Here is a 6,575-nt window from a genome sequence, read left to right as displayed (position 1 = left end):
TTCCACAAATGGTTTGTTATGGCATTAAGTGAGATTAAAACAAATATCCAAAATTGAGAAACAAAAGATGAACCCCAGAGAAATGGTAGTTACAAAATCAGGTAAATAATAATTAAAATAATGGAATATACACATGTACATATATACCCCTGAGCAAAGTGAAAACAGTCCAAGAAAAATAAAGTACAGTAGATTGATCTGGCTAACAAAGGAAATAAAAACTTATATTTACCAGTTAAGAACAAAACTAACTTAAACACAAAGTGGAAAACATAGCTAAAGCAAGGTTCCAAGTGGGGAATAAAGCAATTAAAACAAAACTAGCAAATATGTTGAAAGGAAAGGAAAGAAAGAATAGATATGCAAAGTTAAAATGAAGTAGATTTATATACATTAAAGATTAACTGTAAGGAGAAAAACAGCAGGAAAGGAAAACAAAGGGATAAATGTAGAAAAAAGTGTACTAGGTTTAAAAAATTACTATAAAAAGGAGAAAAAAAAAAAACATAAGAAGCAAGCAAAAAGGGAGGAAAAAAAGGAAAACTCCACAGAATTGCATAAGCTCAATGTAAAGTCAGAGTTTATAACAACAATAGAAAATATGACTGAATATACACATACACATATTCACCCATTAGCAAAATCAAAACAGTTAAACAAAAATAAAGTACAATAGATTGACCCAGCAAACAAAGAAAATCAACAATTATATCTTCCAGAACATAACTAATTAAAGCACAAACTGGAAAACAAAATTAAAGCACGGTGCCAACTGGGGAATAAAGCAATGAAAACAAAACTAACAAATATGTTGAGAGGAAAGGAAAGAAAGAAAGAAAATAGATATGCAAAGTTAAAGAGAGATAGATAAAGAAAATTTTTATACATTAAAGATTAACTGCAGGGAGAAAATAACAGTAGGAATAGCAAACAAAGGAACAGGTAAGAAAAAATAATAATAGGTTTAAAAAATTAAAAATTAAAATTTAAAAAAAAGAGAAAAAAAAAAGAAAAAAAAAAAAAGAGGAAAATTCTACAGAACTGCAAAAGCCCATCTTAGAGGCAGAAGTTTATGACAACAATAAAAAGATGTGACTGGGGGGAAAAAAAGAAATCTCAAAAGCTTAATTGGGTTTCTTAATGACAATAAAATTGACAACTACAACAGAGTGGGGGAGGGGGTGGAAAATAAAAGTAGAACAGAATCTATAGAACAAGTCCAAACATAAGAATTATATATATATATATATATATATATCTTTTTTTTTTTAGTCACTGCTGTCAGAATCCTTTCCTTCGCTTGTTGTCACAGTCCACCTCACCTCCCTAGGGTGCCCTCCAACACTATGCTGGTCTCTGGACCTGTTGTGGGGGCAGCGCAGATTCTCATCTGGTCCCACTCCTGTGTGTCCTTGCCTCCAGCGTCCACAGCTGTCAGCACTAGTGCGTTTTCTTTTCTGGGAGCTCTCAGTGACCTTTCATATATTCCATAGACACAGAGTCTGCCTAGCTGATTGTGTGGATTTAATCTGCAGCTTGCACAGCTGGTGGGAAGGTTTTGGGTCTTCCTCCTTAGTCACACTGCTCCTGCGTTTCAATTGTGGTTTTTATTTTCCCCTGTACACATGGGTCGTATACTGGGGTTTGCTGCTGAGGCTGCCCTGGAGGCCCTGGGTTCGCCCCCATGAGGGCCAGGTGTGGAGGTGGGGCTGCTGATGGGGTCTCAGGGGTTCTGGCAGCACCAGGTACTCAGGGTGCTAGAGGCTAGGACAGCAGGAAATATAGTGATCTAGAAGGGTATGGCGACCAGTCTTGGCCAATACACCCCAGTATTCTTGCCTGAAGGACTCCCTTTCTGACAGAGAAGCCTGACAGGCCACAGTCTATAGGGCCACACAGAGTTGGAAATGACCAAAGTGACCCTGTGTGCATAAATGTGAGACTTTTTTTTTTTTTTTAAAACCTGTGGCAGCTCTGCCCAGTGAGAGTTGAACGTGAAGGTGGTGCAGTTACTTGGCTTGCAAGGACCCTGGTGGCGCCAAGTGTGCAGAGACATGGACTGCCTTTGCCCCAAGAGTCATTTTTTGAGCCTCTTGTAGCTGGCGATCAGAAGGCCTCCTTGGCCAGTCTTCCTCCATAGCTCCGCCCGTTCAGGCACTTAGGGGGCTCCCTTGCCTGGGGTCCTTCTCTGTTGTTCTCCACTTCAGGCACACAGAAGGGCCCCCCTGACTGGGTCCTACTCTGTAGACTGCATCAAGCACTGAAAGGAGCACCCTGGATGGGGTCTTACTCTGCAGTTCAGTCTGTCAGCCATTTGATGGGCCAGCCTCCCTACTGTTCAGCTGCCAATGCTGACGTGTGGGGAGAGAGACAGGCAATGGTGAAGGCTCCACCCACTATGCATGACTCAGCAGTATCCCTTGCTTCCATGGCTGCCTGGCTTTCCTCCACCGGCATTTCCCATCATGATCTCCTCCCTCATGTCCACTCAATCCGTCTCTGCAGTCAACAGCGGCCCTCACCCTTGGTTGCTCCACAATCCCTTAACTCCAGCTCCCAGCTGCTGCCCCTCCCAGGAGACCAGTTCCTGCCTGGGGTGTGTATGGCTGCGACAAGGACTGTCTGATTCTCATTCCATTTAGTCTGCCACAGATGAGCTGTTTCACTCTCAGCCTTAAATGTTTCTTCTCTGATTCAGACAATTGGCCTGCTATGGGGATCAGACTCTTGCTTTAGTTCCCACACCCACTAAGGACAGTTCCAGTCCTACTAACACTCCTGTCTTTTTCCCCTAGTTCCTTCATCATATAGAGTCTTGCATGGTTCTACATATTCTTTTCCACTGGTCAGGTACTTCTGGCTGTTCTCAGCTGGTGTTCTGCATGCACTTCTGTGTCTGAAGGTGTATTCCTGATGTACCCGTGGGGAGAGATGTAGTCTACATCCACCTATTTGTCTACCATCTTGTTCTCTCCCACTCTGTTTAACCAGAGAATTTGAAACAAACTAGTTTCCTGGGATTCCCTGGTGGCTCAATGGTAAAGAATCCACCTGCAATACAGGAGCCACAGCAGATGCAGGTTCAATCCCTTGGTCAGGAAGATCCCCTGTCAGCCTTTGCCCTGCTTCATTCTGTCCTCCAAGACCAAATTTGCCTTGGAGTTAGGAGAAGGTGTTAGGAGAAGTTGCTTTAGAACAATGAATAGTTTAGTGACATCGGTCAGGTTGCCTAAGCTTTCTAGGCTATTGTCACATATAGAATGAAAGTTTGTACTACATTATCTCTCTAAGTCTTCCAACGTTAAATAGTTGCTATTTACTATTAACCCCTTTTTTCTACTGTAGTTTGGACATTGCACAAGAAATGTCATTTAACTATTTTTGTTTAGTTTCTAAATTATATATGATTCTTTGCAACCACATGGACTATAATCTACCATGCTCCTCTGTCCGTGGGACATCCCAGGCAAGAACACTGGAGTGGGTTGCCATTTCTTTCTCCAGGGGATCTTCCACCTCACACAGGGATCAAATATGTACAGGCCTGGTTTGACTATATGAAGCTGAATTTAATTTAGTTGCAGCATTAAGTATGATTAAGTTTATTATCCAATCACATTTTAAAAATTGTAAGGAATATTTAGAAAATAACCATGATTTTAAACAGTTCATATTCATGTGTCAGTTCATTTATGTGTCAATAGTAAATTGAGTAGTAAATATCATCAATATATTTTTATATTTTTGTTTCATCCTCTACCAAATGTCTTTACTTTTGAAACCTGAGCTGTATTTAATTCATCAAAAGGAACTGACATGTATTTTTATACATATAGAATATCTTTCTTCATGAAGGAATCATCAGCTATGATGAATACTTTTGATTGGTCAGACATAACTTCTAAATTCAAACCCTAAAAATGTCAGTGATGATTTTTGCAGTTTGGATACTTCTTTTTCCCCCATTTCTAAAGGCTGGCAATAAGTTTAGGGAATGAGACTATAAAAGAGTAAATTAAGACAAATGTTCCCCACTAAAGTTTCTTTTTTTATTGTACTTAAATATAGTAAATTAAACACATTAAAAAAAAAAAAAAAAACTTAAGATGTGCATATAGATGTTTCCATAAATCAACTATCCTACCTATATTTTGACATGTGGATATCTTGTAATTATTACCTCCAATTCTGATTTTGTACATATGGGTAAACAACTCATGGTGTCCTTGAGCATAACTGAGATTTATATTACAAATCCAGTGACAAATATTGTCATATTTTATCACATAATATTATTTTTTTGCAAAGAATCCAGACTTCCCAGCAGAATACCAACAATATACATAACAGGAATTTTTAAATACTTATACTGTGAAAGTGAAAGTCGCTCAGTCGTTTCTGACTCTTTGCGACCCCATGGACTGTAACCTGCCTGGCTTCTCTGTCCTTGGGATTCTCCAGGCAAGAGTAATGGAGTGGGTAGCCATCCATTTTTCCAGGGAATCTTCCTGGCCCAGGGATCGACCCAGGGTCTCCTCATGGGAGGCAGATTCTTTATCATCTGAGCCACCAGGGAAGCCCAAGAACATCAAGAACACTGGAGTTGGTAGCCTGTCCCTTCTCCAGGGGATCTTCCCTCCCCAAGGATTAAACTGGGGTCTCCTTCATTGCAGGTGGATTCTTCACCAGCTGAGATATTTAGAAGAACAATAGAATTAGTACGTCTTCTTCATGTTCTCCTTTGCTGTTTGGTTTTTAGTGTAAGGAATTATTATTATTATTATTATTATTTGTTTTTCAAACAAGGCTGTCAGTGATGGAAAAGATTGATGAATCTGTGTACTTGTCCTGGGCTAATTATAAAAGAGTTGTCTTGTTATCTGTGATTGACTGTAAGTACAATCAACCTGTGTCTGCTGGCCAAAAGACAAATTAATTATGCAGTGATCCTGTTTTCACCATATTTCTAAATCATCCATTAAGATTTAATGATTTTGTTGGGTTATTGCTTTTGAAAAAAATTAGAAATTTCTATTTTCAAATACACTGCTACCATATCCACACCACTGCTTATTATGCTTTGCTATTGCTTCCAAAAGTGAGATGGAGAGGAGAATCTCCTTGAAAATTCATCTCCTTGAAAATTCTGGTGCAAATACTTCCTTTTGATCTATGTATTATATTAGATATGGAATATCTCATGTTCTTTTCTAGGATTTCAAGTTACTGTGCTTAGCAGTAATATGAGAAAACAAATCTTCAACATGACTTTCAAATGATTTCTCTTATTTTTAAACCAAAACCTTTTTCTCACTGCAGATTAGAAGTTGAAGCTTTGCTATAAATGGGCTTTCAGGGAATAAAATATGCTTTCAGGTCAGATAGACTAGAGTATATGTTTCTACATTTCTGTTTGCAGAAGAGGTGACCTATGACAAACAATTTTAAATTTTTTCTTTTGTACATATAGAATTATAATACCTACTTTTCAGTCATTACTGCAAAGAAGTTATTAGATATTACTAAGGGTTCGTTAGTGGAATATTATCACAACTAAATATTTGGTCATGAATTTAATATCATTCTGATTCCCATTGTTAAACAATATAATTTTTCAACTTGAGTTGACTCTGCTGTTCTATTCTAAACAAGTATTCAGACATCTAACAGTTTCCATGCAGGCAAGAAACAGCATAGCACTACCACTGGACAGATGTTGACAGACAAAAGACTCTAAATAAGAAGCTAGCAAAGCAACAGGTTAAACTCCATTAAAGAGATATAAAACTGCTTACTTGCTATTATCTGCAGAGTGAAATAATTGATTAGAAGCATTGAAGAAGTGCTGAAGACAATGAAAGATGGCTCTCAACGTTTAAAAAAAAATTAGGGAATAGGAAGAACTTAAGAAATTCCAAATTCTGAGATCCTCACTGGAAGGACAAGCAGACCTAAGAGGAAGTTCATGAGGCTATAAACATCAGTATACAGTAACATAAATATTTGGGGATAAAAACAAGTCATGTGAAAATTTCAGAGACATTTACTATCCAAAGGTAATAGAAGGTATATATTAGTAGATGGTGACAAATTACATGGAAGAAATTATGGAGGCCTTTCAAACCAGAGAAATTTTATCTTTATATATGACACCACCCTTATGGCAGAAAGTGAAGAGGAACAAAAGAGCTTCTTGATGAAAGTGAAAGAGGAGAGAGGAAAAGCTGGTTTAAAACTCAACAGTCATAAAATGAAGATCATGACATCGAGTCCCATCACTTCATGCCAAATAGATGACAAAATAATGGAAACAGTGACAGATTTTATTTTGGGGAGCTCCAAAATCACTGCAGATTGTGCCTGCAGCCATGAAATTAAAAGACGCTTACTCCTTGGAAGGAAAATTATGACCAATCTAGACAGCATATAAAGTCCATCTAGTCAAAGCTATGTTTTTTCCAGTAGTCATGTATGAATGTGAGAGTTGGACCATAAAGAAAGCTGAGTGCTGAAGAATTGATGCTTTTGAACTGTGGTGTTGGAGAAGACTCTTGAGAGTTCCTTGGACAGCAAGG

The sequence above is a fragment of the Muntiacus reevesi genome, chromosome 11 (assembly GCF_963930625.1).
Source record: "Muntiacus reevesi chromosome 11, mMunRee1.1, whole genome shotgun sequence".
In the NCBI taxonomy this organism is placed as follows: Eukaryota; Metazoa; Chordata; class Mammalia; order Artiodactyla; family Cervidae; genus Muntiacus; species Muntiacus reevesi.
This window is presented reverse-complemented; position numbering follows the sequence as displayed.